This window comes from Rhineura floridana, chromosome 2 (assembly GCF_030035675.1).
Source record: "Rhineura floridana isolate rRhiFlo1 chromosome 2, rRhiFlo1.hap2, whole genome shotgun sequence".
NCBI classification, from domain to species: domain Eukaryota; kingdom Metazoa; phylum Chordata; class Lepidosauria; order Squamata; family Rhineuridae; genus Rhineura; species Rhineura floridana.
Genome location: NC_084481.1, coordinates 105,291,408 through 105,317,565, shown reverse-complemented (window position 1 = coordinate 105,317,565; position 26,158 = coordinate 105,291,408). Strand labels below are relative to the sequence as shown.

Genomic DNA, 26,158 nt, shown 5'->3' with positions numbered 1-26,158 from the left:
AGCGGTCGGAACACATAACACCTGTTCTGGCTCGCTTACATTGGCTGCCAATATGCTTCCGGGCCAGATTCAAAGTGTTGGTTTTAACCTATAAAGCCCTATACGGCACGGGACCACAATACCTGTCGGAACGCCTCTCCCGATATGAACCTGCCTGGACACTGCGCTCTGCATCGAAGGCCCTCCTCCGAGTCCCGACTCACAGAGAGGCTCGGAGGATGGTGATGAGAACTAGGGCCTTCTCAGTGGTGGCCCCCGAACTCTGGAATAGTCTCCCCGTTGAGGTGTGTACGGCGCCGACGCTGCTGTCTTTTCGGCGCCAGCTTAAGACCTGCCTCTTTTCTATGGCGTTTTAATTTAATTTTAAAATATTATGTAATCTGATTTTTTGCACTTTATACGTTTTTGTAATATTTATTATGCACTTTTTATGAGATGTATTTTGTATTTTCTGTTGTACACCGCCCAGAGAGCTTTTGCTAGTCGGGCGGTATAAAAATTTAATAAAATAAATAAATAAATAAATAAGTTAACCATAATTTAACACACAGGCACAGTAAGACTTTTTGTTCAGACGAACCATATGAATCTCTTTAAATCAGTGTAAAAATCCTAACATATAAAAATGGATGTAGACCACTAAAAAGAAGTAATGGACCACAGAGTACCATTCACAATGGAGCTACTCTACTACCTCATGCAATACTAAATGCAGACTAAAGGTAGGAAATGGCACTCTAAATAGTACAGCAATAAAAATTTGCAAATACTGCTAGGAAACACACACACACACACACACACACACACACACACTTTGAAGACTGTTGAGCTTGAACACATGGATGTATTCCTGTCTAGTTTCAGTGAGGAGGTAACAGAAACAAAAGGTAAAAACAGCAGCTACCAAAGGTGTTGGGTGGTGACTGAAAATAATTAGAGCTGTGGCCTCGGAGAGGGGGTTAACTCTTTCCTCCACGCTATTTTTTTCCAATCTGAGATCTCCGGGCAAATATAGTTTTGTGCTGAGACTTAGAGAAGGGCAGAGGCAGTTGCCAGACGGGAAGGGGTAGTTCCAATGGCAGGCTGGAAAATGGGCTTGTGGTGTCCTCGCTATGTCATAAATATTATTGAAAGCACTCTCTCAGCTCAAGCTAGTAGAAATTTATTTAATTCCAGGTTTTCACCTACCACTACAATATTTTTAAGTATTAATTCGTTTGGCAATTACATTACTGACAAATCTAGGATTTGTTGTATTCAATCATGGAAGGGTCAACCACAAAGCTTAGACTAAATGATTTGTTACAAACAATAACAAAGTATTTTTTGCTACCAGAATAAGTCTCGGCTTTTAAAGCAGTCTTGTAAATTGTCACAAGCCTCTATACATCACCTAGAGAGGGGAAAGGTACAAGATGTAATCTGGCCTGAGCAAATGTTAGTTGTCTGCCAAAAAAACATTACTAGCCTGTTTAAGAGTCTAAAATCCTGTATTTCTGTGCTGCTGGCTTCATTTTACTACAATATAGGCAGGTTTTCTTCCCTTTCTCCATATCAAAGATTCCCGTTCCACACCCGGTACTTACCGGGCGAAGGGGTGAGTTTGCGGCCGCAGCCAAAGCCTGGGCCGCCAACTTGGGTGTGTGTGTGCATGTGGCGCGCTGGCATGCTGACGTACCGCACAGCAAGCGGGCGGAGTGGCTGAAGGCCATTTAAGGCTGCTCCACCAGCTCCTGTCCTCCTCTGAATTTATAAACCACAAAGACTAGGACAAATTGCTGTCTTCTCTCTAACAAATCACTGAATTTCCATGCTAGGTGTGGTGGAGAAGTCCGTGTCTCCACAGCCACCATAGAAATCAAGACGGTTTGTGGAGGAGGAACAGAGTGATCTTTCTCTCCTCCACCAACCTGCTCGCTCACCTATATGAAAAGCCATGCCTTTGCCTGCATGAAATTCCTTATAGTCTACAGTCCACAGGCAAAAGGCTGTTTAAATAATATGAAAGCAAAACCTTTTATCATGGTAACTCAGTATAAATGACTGCATTTATTTTTTCCCTTCAAATTACAAGCTGTTTACTCTAAGTCACAAAGCTGGCCACTGGTTTCATCACCACCAATGATGATACATAGAGCAAGCAGCTCAATATTTCCCAATTCATAATGCTCACCTATATTCTATATGTTGATTAGAACAAGCGTTAGGGCTCACCTTTTTTCATTTTTCTACTTTAAGGTCAAAGATTATTATGTTAGTGACAATTCTTTGAGTGACTTTTTTTTTTTTTTTTCAATAATTTTTATTCAGATTTTCATAAAACATACAAGACAAAATCATAAAACATTCAAAGACAAAAAACAAAATCAAAAATAGTTAAACAAAAAGAAAAAAAGAAAAGAAGAAAAAAAAAAAAACAAAAATAAAAAATAAAGAGTAAAATATTGACTTCCCATTTGTCAAAGATCAAATCAGTTATAAGTCTATAATATATAGCAATCCTGTCTCTTAAGTCATATTATAAAATCACTTTCCTCCAGTAGTTATCTTACTTAATCATCAAATCTCATAAACATTACTTTATTCTTTCCACAAAAAGTCAAAGAGAGGTTTCAATTCTTTAAGAAATATATCTATCAATTTTTTTTTCCAGATAAGCATATCGATTAATCCATCTCATTACTAATTATGATAATCTTATTGTCATAACCATAGTCAAAATAAACATTTCAATTAATCCATCACATCAGAATCTGTTAGGTTCAGTAATTTCAGTAGCCATTGTTCTATTATCTCTATTAGTTCCATTTTCCATCTTCCATCTTCAGTAGTCTTGTTAAGTCCAGTAATTTCAATATCCAATCTTCCATTATCAGTATTCCATAATAATCTTGCTGTCAAAGCCATAGTCATATAATAAGAGTCTGATGGGAATTACCTCTATCCCAAATATTTTCTTGCCATCCATTCTGAATAAGTTGCTGAAATACTGCTGTAAAATCATATCTCTGTTCTTTTTTTCAAAATACACTGGGTCATCTCTTAAAAGTTTTTCCATTGTCACATGGCTGCAGTTAATTCCATAGATTTTCTCTATATTGGGCTCCATCACATCATTCCAGTCCAGAAGATAATCCATGCCATTGATAACTTTATCTCTAGAATCTTCATTAATTTCTTCAGAGATAACATTGAGTTCCAAACAATAGATTTTATTTCTAAAGTCCATAGACTCCAAATCTTGTTCCTGTTCCACGTTTGTTCCAATCTCCGGGATCTCCTCTCTCACAGGGACCCCTATTCCAGTCTCCAGGGTCTCCTCTCTCACAGGGACCCCTATTCCAATCTCCGGGGTCTCCTCTCTCACAGGGACCCCTTCCAGGGTCACCTCTCTCACAGGGACCCTTATATCTTTAATCTCCTGCTTCATTTTACTCAATTCAATTTTCGTTATCTCAATCTCATTCATTATTCTCTGAAACATAGTTATTTCCAGATTCTCAGCCACTTTCTTAATTGCCATTTTAAAAGAAAAATATAGGAAAACCACTTCTTATTTCAGCAACAATTGGGTTAATACTCCAAACTTGGTGACATCACAGTATAAACAGAGCAGACAGCCTTATCTCTCCAATAGTTAAGTAAACAAAATGCAGTTCCCAGGATCGAAGCAATTAATGGCAATCGTCAAGAAACAGATTCGTCAAAATAAAATAGACCAAAAAGAGAGTAGTCTCAAAACAGTATAATATTTTTCAAAATAAAAATCTGGAATAGAAATCCCTCTTCTGTGTGTATCTTTAGAATGCAAATCCAGGACAGCTTTTTGCAACAAAAACAGAGATAAGCTATTAATTAGTGCGTAGCAGAGAGAAGTTACGGCTCCCCAGTGAGATGTCAAAAACCGATCAATCTGGCAAATCTCTTTTAAACAGCAACAATTTAAGTCAAGTAAAAGAAAAATATAGAAAGAAGGGTGCTTGCCTGTTAGTGCGTTCTCTCTTAGAAGATAAGATGAACGTTCGCTTTAACAGATAGAGCTTGCTGTTGAAAATCCGTCCCACCTTCGTCGGCTGGACCTCGTCCCATAAATTAATGAGATCTGGTCGTCCCAACAAAAATAGGCTTTGAGGTTAATCTCTTCGTTTCTCCCTACCCGGGAGAAGTTTAATCAGTCAAAAAAAAAAGAAAAAACTGACTGATATATCTGAATAAGCTTCTTTTGAGGCAGGAGCCCGTCTCAAAAGCAGGCACAGGCTAAGTCACCCTTCCCGGAAGTCCTTTGAGTGACTTTTTGAAGCACTGGCTCAGTATCAAAAATCATGACACAAAACTGACTTGAACAAAACAATAATTCATTCAGTGCAGAAACGTAACTGCACTTCAACTAATGACAAAGAAAAGGCAGTCCTAAACGCCCACAGCAGCGCTCGTGATGCTTCTTTAGGACTTGAGCACTGTCACTTTCTTGTCCTGTTTCTTAACAGGGCTGATGAGGCACTCCAAAGGTCACAGGAAAGGACAGCCCCATTTTAAAAACAACTCTGGGCTTAAATCTTGGTTTGCTACCCTCTCTGTCACAAGCCTCTATCCATCACCTAGACCAGCTTTTCCCAACTAGTGGTCCACCAGATGTTGTTGGACCACAATTCCCATCTTTCCTGACCATTGGCAATGCTGGCTGAGGCTGATGGGAGTTGTCGTCCAACAACATCTGGTGGCCCACTAGTTGGGAAAGGCTGACCTAGACAAAGGGGAAAGGTACAAGATGTTATCTGGCTGAGATATTTTGGACAAGCAGCCACTGAATTCATTTAAAATACAGACAGAACATAAAGGTATATGAAGCAGGATACAGAAGCAGTATAAGCCGCAAGGCTAAGAGAAGGGGCTGGATGTAAGCACGAAGTTCAGGAAGAAAGTGTTGCAGAGGCAGAGAGCCAGCAAAAGTAACCTATTGCTGTGGGGCTGCAGGCTGTTCAGGAAGTACTCAGCAGGGGTCAGTTATGATGTTTAAGTGGCAGAACAGCTGGGCAGATATTACAGAGTAGGGGCATATGTATCTGGTTGAATAATGGTTGATTGTTTGGGGGAAGGATATCAAATAAATGCTCTAGTTAACTGTTCTTTAGCATATCCACATAACTGCCTTCAGTCTGGACAAAATGCTTCTGAGTGGGCATGCAAGCCTGTCCATTAAATCCCCAGTCAATGGTTCTAAGCACTTAATGCCACAGCAGTGTTGAAACTGTGGGTGTAGCCTCAATGAATCCTTTGCATAGGAGACCAGTGACAGCCCCATATTAGAGTGGGATGTAAGTATACTAAATATTCAAACATGTTTAAAATGATTTTAACATGCATGAAAAGTGTCCATCAACTTGATGTTTGGGTGTGAAGCAGACTGGACGACGGACTGGCAGCGCGTTAGGACAGTCTCTAGGGCAGGTGCTATGCAGTCTCTCTCACATAGGGTGCTTGTCCTGGAATGAGAGGGAGTGTTTCTGTTTTGTGCAGGGTTAATTTCTAAAAGAATGGAAGTTGATGATAACAGAAGACACAAAAGAGCTGCATGATATCCCCCTCCCCTTCCCATATTCTAGGGTGCAAGCACTGTACTCTTGTGTTGGTTGCACCACAGGATGGTTTGGGGGGGGGAAAGACATTCCAGGAAACCTTTATTCCTAAGAGATGATTAGCACTATTACAGCTGACAGTCCCAGCTACATGTTTTGCAGGACAAACTGATGCTGAGAGTCCACTGCAGTATGAAAGAATCTTCACATTGGGAAAAGGTCCTTCCCTCATCTGAAACTTATAGCTGGACACTGTTTTTGTTAAAATGCAAATGCAAGATCTTACAATTACATTCCACTTTAACTAATCTAAATATTGTATTGTTATTCATTCACCTCAGTCATTCATTGGCGATCACTCGTGGCCGAGTAAGATTGTCTTCCAGGGTAAGGTCTTTAACAGTGGGTCCGTAAGTGATTGTGGAGGCCAATTCTGGATCCACACAGCCTCCCACAGTGAGAACATAGGTTTATACAGGACAGACAAGAGTCCTGAAAAACACTCTTGTGAGAAACCATCAAGTTCCATTACTTTGACAAAAGTACTGGGCTTGTTTCCCCACCCTTTTCTTTCCATATACCACAGAATTCTTCAAATACTGATTTCAGACTGTCAAAGAGCATGAATATTTTCTAACATATTTTCAAACAGCTGTATGTTCTAATGCACAAATTATTACTATTAGTATTAACTACTTATATAACAATTTATTATTTTTATTAGTCTCTGTTACCAGCCGCATCCTGATGACATGGATGGTGAACTTAAAAATACCAGTTAAAATCGATATATCCTTAAATGTAAATATACTGCCTTCAAGCCGATTCCGACTTATGGCGACCCTATGAATAGGGTTTTCACGGTAAGCAGTATTCAGAGAGTGTTTACCATTGCCTTCCTCTGAGGCTGAGAGGCAGAGACTGGCCCAAGGTCACCCAGTGAGCTTCATGGCTGTATGGGGATTTGAATCCTGGTCTCCCAGGTCGTAGTCCAACACTCTAACCACTACACCACACTGGCTCTAGTGAGTAAAATTCCACCATGGAAGGTTATGAATAACCTGATTTGCCTACACACCACCTGCAAATTCAAAGGGCTGATCCAAGTTTTGTATTGTAGACAAGAAAGGAACTTCTAAATTATTTCTTTCAAGTTTAAAATAACTTCTCAAATAGTTTGTGTACTACATATTATGGGGTGCTGGATTAATATTAGCATGTAATAAAGAAAATCCACAGAGATCTAGACCCACTATTCCTTATTACAAATACAATAAATAAATAAATATTAGTTGAAGTATTTAACCCCAAATGAAAGAAAACCCCTAAAAGTTGTTGAAAAAAGTTTATGCTCTATAAGGACAGCCAAGATTTTAGTAAACTAGGTAAGAACAGAAAGCATCTGTAGCTACAAGAAGTCCCCTCATTGGGCAAACACAGCTACATATTTATAAGGAGGATTTCATTTATATTGAAGCTTGAGGGGAAGTTATGCTGTGGGTATTTCTATATCTGATTTAAGGTATAATAAAATAGAAATTCTGAGGAACAGATTACAATCTAAGCAAACTTAAGCATTTCACTTCTTTATTATGCAAGACAGATGGAAGCTAGTACCACTGACATATATTCAAGCAGAATTCATGATAATTTAAATCAAACCTATTACGAACGTTATTATTATGATTTCTTTTTTCCTGTTACACTCACAAATGAAAAAATGAAAAAAGGTGTTAGAATGCTTGCCATCACTTGATGTTGAGAAGTGAGAAGCATACACTAGACATTCTCAAAAGGGTACATAGGACTACCCCTAAAGGACTTTATCCAATGTACTGAATGTCTTATGAAGCATTACATTACACAAATCACTACAACACATGTACCAGCCTTTAATTACAAATTGCTAGTTACTAGGAAATTTGTGTAACAAGTTAAACAAGGTACTGAATTCAGCTAGCTGTAAGTACACCTAATATCCCAGCTTGTAAATCTAGGATTATGAATTATATAATGGTCTCGCCCTACACTATCCCATCACAAGTTATATTTCTACCTTAAGTCAACCCTTTACAGGGCTGAGAAGGCATAACATTAGATTACTTGCCAGGAAAAACAAAAAAATGAGACTGAGCTGATGGCAGACAGGCTCTTGATCACAGGCAATACTCCTCCCCATCCCCAAGAAATCTAGGAGAGAATAAAGGGGAGGAAAGCCACACACTTGGCAATCTACTCAAATTCCTACTGAAAGAGACTGGTTCATTGAGGTGTGGTAAATTGCAAAGATGGCAAACCTTACTGTTAGTGAAGTTAAGAGATGGAGGACACCAAAAAAGGGCAATTTGTAAAGATATGGTTCTCTGTGTCAATTATATGAAGCAAACATTTATAATAAATTATATATATTACATTTATGCAGATTTTATAAACAGTTTAAAATATTTCTATTTAAAGTGATTAATTACAGTTTTAGTATAAATCTATGTTTACAGAAATAAAGAACATTATATAGTTTTGATTTTGAGTATGATACATGCATTCCTTTTGTTCATGTATGGGCAATGAAGGTAATAGAAGAGGAGCAATGGACAGGTAATATAGAGAAAGAAAAGTTACCAATCACAAATATTATTTATTTATTTATTTATTTAATTTGTATCCCGTCCTTCCTCCCAGCAGGAGCCCAGGGCAGCAAACAAAGCACTAAAACACTTTAAAACATCATAAAAACAGATATTAAATAGGCACTGCAACAGTACTACACCAGGTCATGACTAAAACCTGTGTGCTGCTATTGTGATGGATGCTCTAAAAATCATTACAAAACAGCACTTAACCAAAAAAAAAGACTAACTGAGGAATTGTCAGAATTGGAAGAAAGACATCTGGATTCTCAGAATAAATGTGTGAGCAAATGTTGTCCTTAATGGAGAAAAAGGCTACTATGGAAGGAACGAGAGCAGGTGAAACACAATTAGGCTGCAATTCTGTAACACTTACCTGAAAGTAAATCCCATTGAACTCAATGGAGCTTACCTCTGAGGAGACATGTATTGGATCGCACTGTTACAAACTTAAGCTGGAAATCCCTGGTTTAAATGCCAACCTAGCTATAACTCATGGAGTATCACAGTTTCACAGCTTCATTTGTAACATGAGGGAAATACTGGCTTACCTTACAGGGTTGATGTATATAAAATACTTTAAGCACTTTGGAAAGCCATAATTTGAATACTAAGTATTATACAGTAGGGCCCCACTCATATGGCGGGTTACGTTCCAGACCCCCGCCGAAAAGCAAAACCCGCCAAAAAGCAGAACTCCCAATGCCCGAAAAACACCATAAAAGCAGAACAAGAGCTGTATGAGTGGAACCTTACTGTAATTACTCTAATTGAAAAGCACCGTATTAGCGGGCTGCCGAAAAGTGGGGCCCTATTGTAGTATGTTGTTTGGAAAGCTTTTAAGCCTAATGTATTGTGTCAAACATTGTCACAAGAACAATTGATGGAGACTGGCTAGTAATAACATACAACCAATTTAAAATGTCAATCCACAGCAGAACAAATTGCTTAAACTAAAACTGTTCACATCTATGTCCACTCACATAACAGAAGCTAAACTGCTAAGAACAGGTATCCTAAGCCATCCTATAAATGCAAGAACTGTCCTACCACAAGGCAACTGTACAAACTTTTTAAAAAAATATGTTTCAGTACCATGGAGCTGGCAGTGCTACTGCCAGAGTTGGCCTGGAATAGAATCTGCAGTCAAGTGTAATTAAAATATTGACAGCTTCTGTTCATCGCTGTATTGCAGGTGTTCTCAAACTCTGCTAGTGAGTTTATGTATTCAAACCTTACTAGAAATAAAAGGGAGAGAGCAAAGACAGGAAATTCAGCATGCAGTATTAATTTCAGGTCTGGGTAAAGAATAGCAAAAGGGGAAAAAAGAGGGAAACAGACTATAGATCAAAGTGAGTGTACATGGAAACAAGGATCTCATTAAAACAGAAAAAAGTATTTCACTGATCCCTATTATCCGAGCACTTACCCATGCCCAACTGCTTTCAGTTGAATACCCATTCTATTTCAACACCTTTTTTACTTATGACTAAAATTGAATTGGTCTGCAACTCTAATTCCAATTTCAGGAAGATAAAGAGTCAAAAGATATGTCCCTTTGACCAGCCTTTGCACTTGGTGTTGAGGTTGCCAATGGCTGAATACTAAGATGAAGTCAGTCCAATAAATAAAATTATTTTATTTATTTATTTATTTAATTTAATTTATATACCGCCCTAAGCCCTGAGGCTCTCTGGGCGGTGTACAAAAAGATAAAACAAGCACAGTGTATAAATACAATAAATACAATAAATCAAGAAACAAAAACAAACAAACAATAAAAGAACCAAACAACGTCCAAAATACAAAATAATAGTGAAATACTGTTAAAATACACTTTAAAATGCCAGGGAGTATAAAAAGGTTTTCACCTGGCGCCGAAAAGATAGTAGCGTCGGCGCCAGGCGCACCTCATCGGGGAGACTGTTCCACAGTTCAGGGGCCACCACTGAAAAGGCCCTAGTTCTAGTCACCACCCTCCGAGCTTCTCGATGGGATGGCACTCGGAGGAGGGCCTTAGATGTTGAGCGCAGTGTACGGGTAGGTTCATATTGGGAGAGGTGTTCCACCAGGTATTGCGGTCCCATGCCGTGTAGGGCTTTATAGGTCAAAACCAGCACTTTGAATCTACAATTGTAACTTGCAAGCATCTATTCTTGTGAGAAAGGTCCAATGATTTTAAATATAAATATTTGTAGATAACCCAATTCCATAAGCTGCTGCACGGGCATATTTGGCTTGTGCCCAGTCCTGTATGCATGCCTGCCTACTCCAGCAAGCTAAAGAGCTAGCCTACATGAAGCAGAAAACACCTTCATTAACCCTCTTGACCCACACCCAAGGTCAGACCAATGTGATTAGCTAAGTATTTTTCTACTTCATGTAGATCATTTTTGGCAAAGTAAACAGGAAAAAAGATAGCTGTCATTTTTATGTTATTATGTAAGTATATTTTGGACAGGTATCAAGAATAACCACTACAACATGAGTGTTTTTTTAAAGAAAAAAAGCATGCACACACAATTCTTAATAAAGTATCGTAAAATGAGGCTGCAGTTGTAAACCATGGGGGGCAATGGCACAGCCAGATGGAGTGGCACCACACCCTGTCACTTAGGTGGCCAAGGTAGAAGGTGGAGAAAGGAAAAAGTTTCCCTTTGCTGTGCCAGCTCTGAGGCTGGCACAATGAAAAAATCCAGATCAGTCCATTGCTGTCAGCTGATGCCAGCAAGGGCAGCTCAGGATCCAGCAGATTATGTGCTGGTCTAGTTTAGCCCTGTTCCCCTCTGCCTCTGCCACACTCCATTTCAAGTGTTTCTGCCAGCTACCACTGGCAAGGATACTATCAGTAGTAGCTTCCACCACCCTTTTGAGGCACTCCTTGCCACCAGGGCTGTCCCACATAACGCAGGGCAGGGCTGGGCAGAGGGACAATTCTGCCCCATCCAAACCCTCTCTAGTGTGGCTGATTGGGGGTTTGGATTGCTTTGCCCATTAGGTTTTGCTATTGTGTTTCTTTTAAAAATGCAATTAACAAAAACCTCATGAAATGTTATCTGCAGTCAGTTCACATTTCAAGACTCATCCACCTCAAGAAAAAACCTATTTAAATTCATTACAATTAATAAGATGTTTAAGAACATATACTTGACAAGTTTTAATTTAAGCTTACACAGAAACTCCTCCTACAGTTCTAATGAACTGGTATGAAAAACAAATGCAAAATATAACTTTTGCTATGATACATCATGGACAAACATTTATCCACAATCAATATGGACATATTACATTGCTATATGATTGAAATGACTTAGACAAACAAATCCAATGGGGGAAAGGATTCAATATCTGAGGCCTAAACAAATGCAAATAGTATATAAGTAGCATGTCAAATTTATGGCACGCTACTTCAGCTGAATACTTTTTCAATTCAGCACAGCTCAAAAGACTGCAGACATGCAATGGGTCTAATGAAAGATCTTACCTTAGCTGTTTTGCATCCCTTCAACCTAGCTCTCACAAAGAAGCAGATGGTCGCAAATCTGTCTAGGCTGCAACATTTCAAACTGTAGGTGGGATTTGCATGATAGAATATCATACAATTTCCTAAGCATAGACAACTAGTAGATCAGTGAGGATTCTAGCCTAACCTCTCCTAGAATACGATTTTTCTATGTGTAGGATCCCCACACAAGCAAACATTCTATTACATGGAGCCCTACCTGCAGTCTGGGGTTATACAAGCTTACCACTTCACTGGCTGTTTGTGAGAACTAGTCCTTATTCTCAGAGAACAATATATATCTATAGCAGTGGTTTTCAAACCTTCAGGGGACATTTTCTGTATTGACATCTGCAAAAATTCCCATTCATTGCAAATATTCTTGTGCATTGCAAATATTTAGACTACGGGCCACACCACTGCTTTGCATGAACTGATAAGCACCATCAACAGTCCCATGTAGCTCTATATTGCAGGGCAACATCAGTAGTGGTTGGGCAAGCCATCTGTTAGGAAAGTCTGCTTACCATGAATCCAAATAAGCTTCTGCAAATACTAAGATTCCCAGGAGCAGAGAATGAAAATAATTAAACCACTCTGCTCCCTAGAACCTAGATCTCAGAATTTGTCCATTCAACCAAACTACAACCTAATTTTCCATCAGTAACCCTGCAAGTCTCTTACTAATACCTCATCTAATTAAAAAAAATATTCTTTGAAATTTTGAACCAATTCTTTGAACATATTTTGGAAAAAAGAAAAAAAGTAGGGTCCCAGTAGAACAGGGATGGGGAACCTGCACACACACCCAAATCTTGCTGGGCTCCAATTTTATCAGACCCAGCTATTATGTCCAACGGTCTGGGACAATGGTAATTATAATCCAGCAAAATGTGGAGGGCTACAGGTTCCCCACCCCCTGCAGTAGAGTACTGATAAATGCTCACATAATACTTGGGAGATAAATGGGTTCGTTTTATATCTGAGAAAACTAATAAAACTAGTCAGAAAAATGGGATATACATTGAGTTAACAATTAAAAGGCGCTGTCTTTATATTCATTGTCCAGTGATCGGGTGTCTATGGTGGAAAAGCCAGAACAAGTTTAACAGTTGCCACCCTGGGCTCCTACTGGGAGGAAGGGTGGGATATAAATAAAATAAATAAATTAAATAAAATAGATGAATAAGCGTTTCAGCCCACAACGTCAGAATAAATCCTTACAAAGGGGAACTAGCACTTAAATCCTGACACCTGACAGGAGCAGAGCAAACTTCTATCGCTGCTCAGCTGGATCTGGGAGGTAAGACTACTCTACTTTCCCGACTCTTCCATGAATCTGCGGTGCCCCCTAGAGGTCGCTTCTCGTCTTCTTCAGAGGCCGGGAGCAATGAGCTCCCCGGTTCCTCCACTTTAGTCAGCCCTGCCCGATCCGGTCGCAACTGCTTTCCGCGTCGGGCACCGTTCCCCAACCCCATCTCAAACTCTGGGAAAACGACAAACACCCAGAAACATGAAGGCTTTCACTCATCCTCCTATACAGAAATCCCGTCCGAGCCCCACCTCTCCGAAGATCGCATCCCCTTCAATGCCACAGAAGCGCAAGAGGATGCCAGCTGTCACAGTCATCAACCCAGAGATGGGTGTGTTGCGGGTGTCACAATCACGAGTGGCCCAGTGCCACTTTCCTCGGGTCCTTCTAACACTAAATGCAGCCTACCGGCCTACCGCCATCCCTGTTCGCTCTTCGGGAGTGGGTCACCCTGCCCTTCTAGACCCAAAAAGGCGTTATGAAGGCGCCTCGTGTAGTGCCCTCTTAGAAGTAAAGCAAAGGCCTAGGCCTGGATGGGAAGTCACTTAGGAACCACTATGAACAAGCCATTCTGAAATCCGAACACAATAGATTTTAAAAAAACTAAAAGCGCCTAGCGCCAGATCCCCAAAGAGGGATGCTTACGGTACCCTGTCATAGGCTGGCTAGCTGCCCGACTGCCTGACCAAGTGCGACTGGTCGTCCGTCCCATGCCCACCACCAGCACCACGGCCAGTCCCACACGGTCTGCCTCCAGACTGACACGACCCCCCTCCTCACGTCCAAAGAAAGGCTGCCTAGCTCTTCCTACCAGCCCCTGCCCCGAGCATCTCACTACTCCCCGTCCCCTTCCTTTCACCTTAGTCACCAGCTCCCTTCCAGTCCCAGAGATCGTATTGTCTTCCTCTATAAAGGACGGGGGAGGGGGAAGAGAACACACAATTCTTTCTGCATCTCTTATTTGATGCCCCCTAAAAAATAAAGCCTCTCCCCATTTTTGCTCCCAAAGAACTTCGTCTCCTTCTCAGCCACAAGAAAGCCCCCCTACTTTGCCCATGGTTCTCCCCTTGGGCCCTGCCCAGCCTGAGGGGCCTCGCTTCTATCCCGCCCCCTCCCCGGAAGGAGTGGGGCCCTTGCTACTGTACCAGTTCCTGACCCCCCCCCCCGTTTCGTCTCCGCGAAGAACTCACCTCCTACCTGCCCCAGGGCACCGCGGTCCTCTTCGCCACCTGCGACTTCGCAGGTCCACAAAGCCTCCGCCACCGTCGTCCAGAATCTCGGCCAGAGGCGGAAAAAAAATTAATCATAAAAAAATAATAATAATTCCAAGGGGAAAAATGGCGGATTAAAATCCAAGATGGCGGCCGCGAAGGGCGAACGATATGTGGAAAAGCTCTTTAGAAATCCATCCGCCGGGCCCCGCGAGAAAAAGTCCCGAAGTCCCTTCACAACGACCCTGCGGCGCAACTACACAATCCCAGGCCCGATCTTGTCTTCCGTGAAGAACACCTACCACCCCAAACACCCACAGAGGCCAATCCTCACTGTGCGCTGAAGTCTTTTGTCTTCCTTCCAGACTCGCTATTTTCCTAGCAGTCAGAAAAAGCACCTCCTGCTTGTGTGCCCCGAGACGGCGGAGGGACACAGCAGGCTGAATGGAGATCTCCTTGCGAGAGAGCGGAGGAATACATTACCAAAGAGACTCTTACCTTAGCGTTTTAATTCCACAGGGCGAAGTGAGGTACGGCAACCCATCTCCGTTCGCCTCTGCAGAGTCTACACCTCTCTCCGCGGCGGAAGAACATCATGAAGGCCGTGCCTATGTTCCTCGCAAGATTCAGTGCGGAGGGATATACATATAAACACGCTTCGCTCAGTATAGTTTGAAAACCCGAAAGAAACCCTTTAAAAAAATCAATCCGCCCTCTTCTCCGCAGCCTTTTAAATAAACTGGTGCCTTAACGAGGACTGTCAGGGTAGTTTGAGCTGAGTGTAGATTTGGTGGGTCATAATGATAGGCCAGCTAATAATCCTTGCAAGTTGTGACCAACCAAGCCGAAAGCAGTTCACCAGTGATATATGGTCCATCAGGAACTCGATAAGCCTATTATTTTTGCTGCCTGATGGGTCAGCAGAAATGGGGTTGTCAAACCTAGATACGCACATTAAGTTGGCTCCATTTGATTGGGGGGGTGTCACAAGTTATATAGGTCTGCGCTATTGTGCCTTAATACAGACCCACTTGCCCCCTACTTCCATCACCAGTTGGGTGGGGCAAAGCCCTATAGAGACGATCCTGGGGTGTAAAACCTCAATGAATACTATTTACTTTAAACCCAACGAGGGCTTTCTGCCTCGAAGTTTCTCTCTCTCTCTCTTCTCTTTTCCTTCTCTCATATATATCGAGCAAAAGGGAAGATGATAGGCGTGAGGATGCTTGTCATCTGGGGACTCGGACTGTTCCGTCAATATGTAAACCAACCGTTTAAATAAACTACATGGAAAAAGAATTACTCATACCAGTTTGGCTGTCAAGAGTAAATATTGTTCCCCGTGAGGAGAAAGGGGTTCGGTAGTGTCCTGCTAACACACCGTGTGCAATTAGGTGCCACTTTATACACTTTGCAAGATAATATCACAGCGGGGTGTGCTGCAGACAAACGTTTTTAAAACTAAAGACGAGTTACTCGTCTTGCTCTCCCGAGCCCCTTCAATGTGTCCTGAGGGTTACGTTTATGTTTGGCCTTTAAAGGGCCTGGCTAGTGTAATTCGATCGTTAAAATCTGCAAATGAAAAAGGGAGGGCGTCTATCTTTTCTTCCTGCTCCTTTCATTGTCATCCACGTGGATGTCGTCTAGTTATGTCCCTCTTTCCTTTTTCTTTTCTTGGTGGCATCATTTGCAGCAATTGTGAGCCGCTGCAGATGCTTCTTTAAAAAACAGAGGCTTCTATTCGCTTGTGGATGTGTACATTAACGTCTGAAGCAGGGACACGCGATAGATCGCAGCAACTATATCCGTGTTGGGGGGAATTCATTTTGCCATTGTTCTAATTACGGAAGTAACTGCTGCATCCTTCCCGGGTTTCTTCGCGTCATATTCTTCACGCAAGTAGGCCTCTCGCGTGGGCAGCTGGTCTCCGATCAGCTGGCTGCGGTAACATCTGCACTGGCAAAAACAGTTACTGATTCCTTCTTGCTACACCCTGTCTAGAGCCCAGCAGCATTTCCTCCCTATTTTTTTCCTGCTGTTGCGTTTTGAGAAAGACTGGGAGCCTTGTGGTCCCTATATTTTTAATTGCTCAGTATAACCTAGGAATTAAGCAAGATGAAAGGTACGGAGCCTGAGGAAAATTAAGGAGGGAAGGGGCCAGAAAAGAATAGTTTTCCCTCTAAGTTCCCAAGGTCATATATATCCAGAACAATTTTCCAAATATTTCAATGTAATTTTCTTTCTAGATTTGACCTGCCTATTTGATTCTTTTTTAAATCTATGAGTACTGTCACATCCAGTAAGCCATTAACGTGGGGATGCCAACTTTAATAAGTGACCTTGCTTTGGTACCTTTAAGGGAAGCTTCACCTGATACATTGTCATGCTGCTATTGAAGCCACAGAAACAGGATCAGAGGGGCTGAAATGGTAACCCTACTTAAAGCACTGGATTATATCTCAAAATCATGGGACTGAGTGTTACTGTCTCTTTTCTACCCAAGAGTAAATGAGTTCCTACCTACTAAATTGCATATAGGCTGCCTAAACTAGTTTGTATTAACACCAAGAATGTCAGTAGGCAAATATAGATTCAGATGGACGTGCATGATTTATTTTATTTTATTTATATCCCACCCTTCCTCCTAGAAGAAGCCCACAACATCAACACCACAACGGATAATGCACTGTATTAACCCACTTCTTATGGATTACTCTGAATTGCAGCCAAACAAAAAGAAGAACAATTCCATAGCTCATGGTCATAATTTTGCATCATAGGTCTGGGGTGGGGTGAGAGAAAGGCTCACCAGTGCAACCTAACTAGAGCTTGCATCCTAGATGAAAGGGATTTATTGCCTATATAGACATTTTTGTAAAGCAGTGGTTTCAGAATGTCTACCTTTGGAGGACCCTTTCCTACATAGTCTTAGCTCAATGGAGATGGACCAACAGGAATTGCTGTACATGCAACTGCTGCCATAGTACTGAGAATCTTTATATATTACTGCAGTTCACACACTTGCTGCGGTTCTGTCATCTGGCAAGTGAAGGCTGTGATCCTGCTGCATCTTACTAACACTCACCTCACAGTGTTCTTTAGGCTACCATATCACAAAGACAAGCAAGCATTCTCTGCCTTTGGGTATCTTCCCCTTTGGTCTTGGGAAGCTGCCTCATGATAACATCTTGATGAGCTTCTGGCTGAAGGAAGTGGGTTCTTGTAGCTTCAACTGGTTGTTCTGCAGAGGAATCCTATAGGGATTCCCCATCTCTGTGGAACCTGAACTTCTTTCCAGTGGCGTCACTAGGGTTGGTGTCACCCGGTGCGGTAACTCATGATGTCACCCCCATTGACCTCCTCCTGTACCAGACCATACAGAATCCTTAGTAGTGTTTTTTGTACTAATGTTACTCGTAAATCGTAATTCCCGTATATCACTGAATGTAATGGCAATAGTAGTGACATAAACAACTAGCAAAATTAAAATTACACCTTTAAATTACAGTATCATACGCACAGCTCAAATTCTTGCTCTTATTACTAATGGGAGTTAATTATCTTGCATATGCCCATAGTAAATTTTCAGATACTTTCAGACCCTCAGCAATTTTCAAGTGGTCTATGTAGAAGAAAGGTTTGGGAACCTCATCTAAGACATCTGCTTATGTCCCTATGCTGCTCCCACCCCTCATTTAGGTGCCTGGGATGCATGCGTGTGGACACACCTCCTTACAATTATGGAAAGTGATTCTTAATAATAAGTCTCCAGACACAAAGTTACATAGGTATTTATCAGTTGTTTAGTAGAAAATTCAGAGCTGCAGGGTCCCTTCATGATAGTTACAGGCACGTACACCCTTTTTTGCTCCTGGGTTAAGAATGAGATCTTTGTTAATGCATTTTCTCACAACAACAAACATCTCTAGGAGCCAATCAGCATGAAAGTGGAGAGCGTTAGCAACTGAGAAGAGTCTTCTCAGTGGCTGACTCACCTCCTTTCACTCTGATTGGCTCCAATCAGCAGGAAAGGCAAGGAAACCTATTAGAAGACTCTTCTCAGTGACTAACACACTCCCTTTTCATGCTGACTGTAGGATGCTTGGAGACATAGGGACCCTGCTCCCAAAAAAGCAGAGGGACTAAGATCCCCTGGGCGACTACCCTCCTGGTGCTTATGGACATGACCGTAATATATTTTGTGACGTGCAAGTTCGATATTATTTATTAAGTGTGTTTAGGATTACACTGATGGCATTCCCAAATATGTACTTTCACACAGACTTTGGTTTTCCATAACACAATGTTTGTCCAAGCCTCCACACTTGTGGGGGCATTACTTGCACACCCCTTCCATAAGCACATCAAAGTTGGATACACACCTGAACCAAGACCCAGACAAAAGGGCACTCAAAACAAAAAGGTAATTACAGTGGCTGAGTAGATCTTGTACAGTGGTTATACTGACTGGGCAGCCACTGTCCTTCACATTTTACAAAATACTTTTTCCTATACAAAGATTAAATTTCTGTGTATGAAAAAGTAATATATGAAGTGGTCTCAATAGTGAGAAAAGTAAACAAGTGAATGGTGATCCAAATGTTTTTCATTCTCACGTTATGAAGCTAGCTGCCAGATGATGTATCACCTTCGCTACGCATGCAGCGTAGACTGAAAAAACAGCACCCAAGCCACCATTCAATACGTGCACGTGTTCTTTCCAACATGAATCTACAGGTCTCAAAAAGTAATGTGTGACAAAGTCCTCAAACACCTTATAACATGCCTCAAACATGGTCTCTTGTTCTACCAGCATGCCTTCACACCATCACTTTGCCAAAACATAAGGATAGGTAAATTGCTTTTAGGGAGGTTCACAATTATGATTTCCTATTTATTTAATCTAAAAATATTTAAAATACATAAAAACAGCCAGGGGAAGATATTGGAGAAATATCAAATAAATACAAATTAAAAGGGGGGGGAGGTGAAGAGACCTTAAATGTGCTACTCACCATCTCTCAGCCTATCCTCCCCTCAGGATGAAAACAATGGAGAACCATGACCACCCCCAGGAAGAAGGGCACACTTAAAATGTAGAGGAAAAAATCATCTACAACCATAGTGTGAAATCAAATACTTATTGGGACACAGTATGAACAAATATTTATATAAACATGACTCTCAAATATGTTTATGAATTACACAATCTTTAAATATATTTATAGTGCAATCCGATGTTTGTTTACTCAGAAACAAGTCCCAATGTATTCAATGGGGCTTACTCAAACTGGGAAGTGTGCAGAGAACTACAGCCTCAAGTGATAAGGAACTTGTTCTTTCAACTTGTTCTTTTAAGTTGAGACCTTATCCAAGTCTGAGTCTGTGTTGGAATTGCTTTTTAATGTTTTTAAGCCTTTTCTTTCTTTAAAAAATATTTTTTTAAAGCTTTTAAAAAATATTTTCAAAGATGTTTTAATATATTTTAAAGTCTGTTTTTATGATGTTTTAAAGTGCTTTTAGTGCTTTTGTTTGCCACCCTGGGCTCCTACTGGGAGGAAGGGTGGGACATAAATCAAATAATAAATAAATAAACTTCATTCACCCAACCCAAAATTCAGAATCATGCCTTTTTAGGCTGTTTTCCAACTGTTTATTCTTGCTTTATGGTTCTTGGATTTTAAATGGCTTTATTTCTTGTTGTGAGCTGCCTTGGTTTCCAACCCTACCTCACAGGGTTGTTGGAAAGACTACACACACACTCTGCAGATCTATAAATACATACAGCCCATATAATAGTTTATTGTCAAACCAGTAGTCATTGCAGAAAAATCAGTATTAGTTTTAAAAAAATCAGTATTCGTTTCCTACAGAATAAAAACTGTAATACTTAAGTAAGCCCTGCCTACTTGCTTTAAAATAGGACTGGAGGAGGGAGGACAGAAAGAAAACACAAACACAATTCTTTTTTACATTCACTCCAAAGTCCCATTGATTTTCAGCACATTCATAACCTTGTCTACTCAAAAGTAAATCCTATTGAATTCAATGGGATTTACTCTGGAGATATGGGATTAGCAATGCTTTTACCCCCACAAAAGCAAGTATTGGGAAGGTTTTGAAAACACTGCTCAGGATCTGACTCCTACACACAAGAGGGGAAAAAACTGAAATGTATATACTTACCCAATTTATGAGATTTTCATAAAATGGGGGAAACCACCATTTTCTGGCCTTGCAATGAGGTTTACTAGACACTGCCACAGGTCAAACAAACACTTCACTGATTGGCTGCAATCCTGAACGGGCGGGGTTAAAGCTACAAAGTTCTATACAGTAGTTTAAAAAAAGATTTAACGGGGCAGCTGACGTTTTTATGTATATCTCGAGAACCAGACCACCTAGAAACTTTTTTTTTTAATTAAAGCTGAGAATCACCCCCCTCTGATGGTGTCACCTGGTGTGGTTCACACCCACCGCACCCCCGTAGTGATGCAACTGGGGGGCGGCTGGCGTTTTTATGCATATCTCGAGAACCGGACCACCTAGAAACTTAATTTTTTAAAAAAATTAAAGCTGAGAGTCACCCCCCTCTGATGGTGTCACCTGGTGTGGTCCGCACCCCCCGCACCCCCCTAGTGATGCCACTGCTTCTTTCCCCTCACCATTCTTTGATTCAGGCCCTAATGGGCAAAGTCACATTGTTGTAGGAGCTGATGGTGGTTCTGTCCCAAGGTCGGTCAGGCTCATTACACCTGCTTAGCTGGATTCAGTCTGCACTCTCTCCAGTTGGGTAATTTTAACTCTCCAGTTGTTTTATGATGTTTTAAAGTGTTTTTAATATTTCTGTTTGCCGCTCTGGGCTCCTGCTGGGAGGAAGGGTGGGATATAAATCAAATAATAAATAATTAATTGTGAGTTATGTGTGTTTGTGTGCATTCTACTGCTAGTTTCTGTGTCTGTAATACAAGCAGTGAATGCAAATAGTATTGACTTGGTCTCTAGTTCCAAGAACAGGAAAGAGTGGCAACTGTTTCTCATTTGTGTTTTTAAAAAAGTTTATTTTAATTGACATTTGCACACAGAAAAAACTACTGTCAAACGCAAAAATGCTTAAAACTAAAGATACTTGTTTAAATGTAATTCATTTATTTAAAAATGCAGTACCAGAGTTTACAGAAGATCAATACTAAATTATATATGGTCTCCTCTTAAAAATAAATGGCTGTTAATTCATTTGAGGGCTCTGCTGATGTCATAAGTTGCCAGGGTGCAGGCTAAGTTTTTTATTTAAAAAATGCCTTGAAAGAGGCGGTGATCCGACCACTCCTGAAAAAGCCCACCCTGGACCCATTGGTCTGCGACAATTACCGACCAATCGCAAATACCTCCTTTTTAGGGATGGTGATTGAGAGGGTTGTGGCGCAGCAATTGCAAGTACTCCTGGATGAAACCATTTATCTTGACCCATTCCAGTCTGGGTTCAGGCCTGGTTATGAGACTGAATCGGCCTTGGTTACCCTGATGGATGACCTTTATCAGGAGAAGGACAGGGGGATTGCGACCCTGTTATTCTTACTTGATCTCTCAGCAGCTTTTGAAACCATTGACCATAGTATCCTTCTGGGCTGACTTGGTGAGATGGGTATCGGAGGCACTGTTTTACAGTGGTTCTCATCCTATCTCCAGGGTCTTTTTCAGAGAATAGCATTGGGTGATTGTCTTTTGGCCCCCTGGCAGTTGTGCTGTGGGGTGCCACAGGGTAACATCTTGTCCCCCATGTAATATCTTGTCCCCCATGCTGTTTAACATCTATATGAAGCCCTTGGGAATGGTCATCAGGAGATTTGGGGCAAGGTGTCAGCAGTACATTGATGATACCCAGCTCTATTTCTCTGTAACATCTGAATCAGGAGAGGCCATGCAAGTCCTGGACCGCTGCCTGGACTCAGTGGTGGGCTGGCTGAGGGCCAATAAACAGTCTGAATCCTAGCAAGATGGAGGAGCTGTGGGTTGGTGGTTCTTGAGTTCAGATAATTGGTCAGTTGCCTGCTTTGGATGGGGTCGCACTCCCTCTGAAAGAGCAGGTTCGTAGTCTGGGGGTGGCTCCTAGATCCACCTTTGTCGCTAGAGACATAGGTGACCTCAGTGGCTAGCAGTTCCTTTTACCATCTTCGGCTGGTAAGACAGCTGTGACCGTTTCTGGACTGGGATAGCCTGACCACTGTTGCCCACGCACTTATAACCTGGATTACTGTAAAGCGCTCTATGTGGGGCTGCCCTTGAGGTTGGTCCGGAAGCTGCAGCTGGTGCAAACTGTGGCGGCGAGACTGCTCACTGGGGCAGGGTATCACCAACATGTTACCCCACTGCTGAAAGAATTGCACTGGCTGCCCATTTGCTACCAGGTCAAGGTCAAGGTTCTAGGTTTGGTGTACAAAGCCCTATGCAGCTTGGGATCAGGATACCTGAAAGACCGTCTTACCCCTTATATGCCCAGTCGATCATTGCGCTCTGCAGGTGAGGGCCTCCTGCAGATACCATCTTATCAGGAGGTCTGTTCTGCACAACATAGGAAACAGATCTTTAGTGTGGCAGCACCTACCCTATGGAACTCCCTCCCCTTAAATATTAGATAGGTGTCATCTCTGTTATCTTTTCTGTGTCTATTGAAGACCTTCCTCTTTCAACAAGCCTTTTAAGTTGAGACCTTATCCCAGTCTGCTTCTTTGTTAGAATTGCTTTTTAATATGCCTTTAAACTAAAACAGCTAGGCTGGTGGGGACTAGAGAGAGGGCCTTCTCAGTGGTGGCCCCCACTCTCTGGAACTCCCTCCCATATGATCTTCAACATGCCCCTTCCCTGAATGTATTCCGCCAGGCCTTGAAGACCTGGCTTTTCAGACAGGCCTTCGGGACTTCCGGGGAGGGTTAATCTTTTTGACTAATTGCCTGCTACTCTGAACTGTCACTGTTTTACTGTTTTATTGTTGTACTGTATTTATTATGATGTATTTTAATTGAGTTGTACGTCGCCTAGAGTGGCCATTGGCCAGATAGGCGACTTATAAATTAAAATTATTATTATTATTATTATTATTATTATTATTATTATTATTTAAACCTTTTTTAAACAATGTTTTTTAACCTTTTTTAAAAAATATGTCTTCAAAGCTTTAAAAATGTTTTTAAAGTTGTTTTGTTTTAATGTATTTTAATGTCTGTTTTTATGATGTTTTAAAGTATGTTTAGTGCTTTTGTTTGCTGTCCTGGGCTCCTGCTGGGAGGAAGGGCGGGATATAAATCAAATAATAAATAAATAAATAAAATAATACTAACTTCTGGAGCCATCCTATGGTGAATTGCATCCTTGTATTCTGTCAGGCACTGGAAAGTGATCTTCATAAAATGTGGAAATATTTCAATATTATTTCAATATAGCCTTTGAAGTGTGTGGATCTTTCACATATTTTTCAATATAACATTTTACATAATTAGATTTAGCACTGAGGGAATAGTTCCAGAGATTGGATACCATCTCTTCTCAGAGCAGGCAAAACAACAGCAAGCCACATGTATTCTCTCACCCGCTAATATATGTCCATTTTTCTCTTTTCAAAGGCTGTTTTCTTAAGAGAAGTAGCTTCTTAAATAATTAAATATTTAAAGCATTTTTACCCCACTCTTAGCAGAAAAGACTACTAATACTGCTTATGTAAGATCAATAACAATAAGACAGTCCCTGCCCTCCAGCTTACAATCTAAAACATAGGACACAAAAGGAAAAAAGGGATGAGGAGGAAAGAAGAAAACAAGGAAACTCAGCACCAGTTCTTAAAGTTACATAATTCTTATAACGACCAGCTGAAATGGAAACAGTTAACAAGAGGAAGAAAAGACTGAGCTGGTCTTTCAGCAGAGTTGCTGGAGGAGGTCCTGCTTTCCACTTTTCCTGCTATATGCTGAAGATTTCCCAAATGGAATGTTCATAGGTTAATTACAGGTACAATCCTACTCCACACATTTAAATGAAACTTTTAGAAAGGATGAGGTAAAAGGGAGACAGCCAATAAAGAGGAAATCAGTAATACCTGCACACATAAACCTAATATAACAGCCTGCTGGATCAGACCCATCTGGTTCAACATCCTGGTCTCAAAGTGGCCAACCAGATGCCTATGGCCATAAACAGGACCCGAGCACAACCACACGCTCTCCTTCTGTGGTTTCCAGCAACTGGTATTCAGAAGCATGCTGCCTCCAACAGTGGAGGCAGAACATAGCCGTTAGGGTTAGTATCCATCAATAGTCTCATTCCCATAAATTTGGCTAATTCTCTTGTGGGAGTAAATTCCATAGTTTAAGTATGTGTTAAGTGAAGCAGTGCTTTCTTTTGCCTGTTCTGAATCTTCCAACATTCAATTCAATTGAATGTCCATGAGTTGTAAGAGAGGGAGAAAAACTTTTCTCTATCCACTTTCTCCAAGCAATGCATAATTTTATACAGGTCTAGCATGTCATCTCTTGTTCACCTTTTCTCTAAACTATCTCTCTCACACACAACTCCCTTAGAGAAGCAACTCAAATGTCTTAATGGATCAGTTGTGACTGGACAAGAGGGGTAGGAAGAGTTATAATGATAAACTCCTATATTCCACTGTAGCTCAACAACGCAATCTAGAGCATGGGGGAGTGTTACTCCCTGCAGTTAACCTTGAATAGACAGATACCCTTTGTATTGTTTCTCAACATGCATCTCCTTAAGCCTTTCTATACAGTGGCTTGATAGGTCTCAATTGGTCAGACCTTTTCTAATGTAAGATCAGCATCCTAAGGGAGGTGGAAGTAGTGGCCTCAAAAATTACCAACATTAGAAAGGGAGCAGATTTAATGACTAGCCCAAATAGCAATGTAAAGAAACAGCCCCTCTTGTGGGGCTTTATCCTTTGTCTTTGTCTTTCTGGAAACATCTGATCAGGAGTCCAAAGATACTGTCTCTCAGAGTCAGTTCCTTCTGCATGGAACTCTACATATATGCTAAAACCCAAGACTCTGTTCAAGCAGGTATCATGTATCAAGTAACAATGTAACTAAAGTTACTTTACTGATTTTATTTCCAAGACTTTGCATGTGATTTTTGCCTTCTCTTTTCTTTCCTTGATCCCCCTTTTCCCCTAATGAAATTCTTTGTAATTTAGCGTCCTTGGTTTTTAAAGGGAAATTTTCTGGAATTTGTCTGTAAAATCTTCTTCATGTGTTGACTGCATGGTTCTTAAACCTATTTTTGCATTATAAACATGTTTCACAAGGTTTTTATCAAGTGCTCTCTGTACTGAGCTTTGGGAACATAAATCCAAATTTTCTCTGCCCCTCCATCCCCAAGGGTGTCCATAGGTCGGGTTCCAGGAATTTCCCTTTCCCCTTTATATCTTTACACAGGTGAACACTACTCATCCTAAGGCTATTAGGCAAATTAGTTAAACACTGGTCCATTTTGCATTTTCCCATCAGAATTGTCATCCAGCAGGTTTGGGAAAGCTCTTTGGAGGAATACACTGAACTAATTCTTTTCAGAGCTGGCCCTCCTTGATCATATGTAAATTTGAAACGTAAGTGGGTAATAGCTCTATCTCATAGTTCTCCCTGAGGCCTTTGTCAAATGTTGTGACAACAATATAAAAATGTGGTGCAAATTCAATTGCAGTTTTATTCAAAGCAAGCTCTTCCTCATTTGGCATTACATAAACACATTGGTTGTCATTTGCCTTCAGTACTGGCCATGGTTGTATCTTGTCTCCAACCATTGTTTTTACTCCTTGTTACTTTTTTCACTTAATGGCCAGTTTTGTGTTTTGGGAGATTTCATGTAAGGAGAACTGGACTTGGACAAGGCCTTGTGACAGGGATGGAGAGGGAGGAGCTAATTTGCTC

At 41.0% G+C, this 26,158-nt stretch overlaps 1 protein-coding gene across 4 annotated transcripts in view; it reads right to left on the bottom strand.

The window, feature by feature from the left end:
* The window catches only part of KMT5B (lysine methyltransferase 5B), a 47,760-nt gene extending 32,675 nt beyond the window's left edge, over positions 1–15,085 (bottom strand). The window contains exon 1 of one of the 4 annotated variants that reach the window (XM_061609970.1): positions 14,727–15,085. The gene's annotated coding sequence lies outside the window, so the exon portion shown is untranslated. Of the gene's footprint in view, positions 1–14,207; positions 14,706–14,726 lie in introns of those variants that run through there. The other 3 variants (XM_061609974.1, XM_061609972.1, XM_061609973.1) reach the window with 3 other exon arrangements.
* Between the last annotated feature and the right edge of the window lie 11,073 nt (positions 15,086–26,158).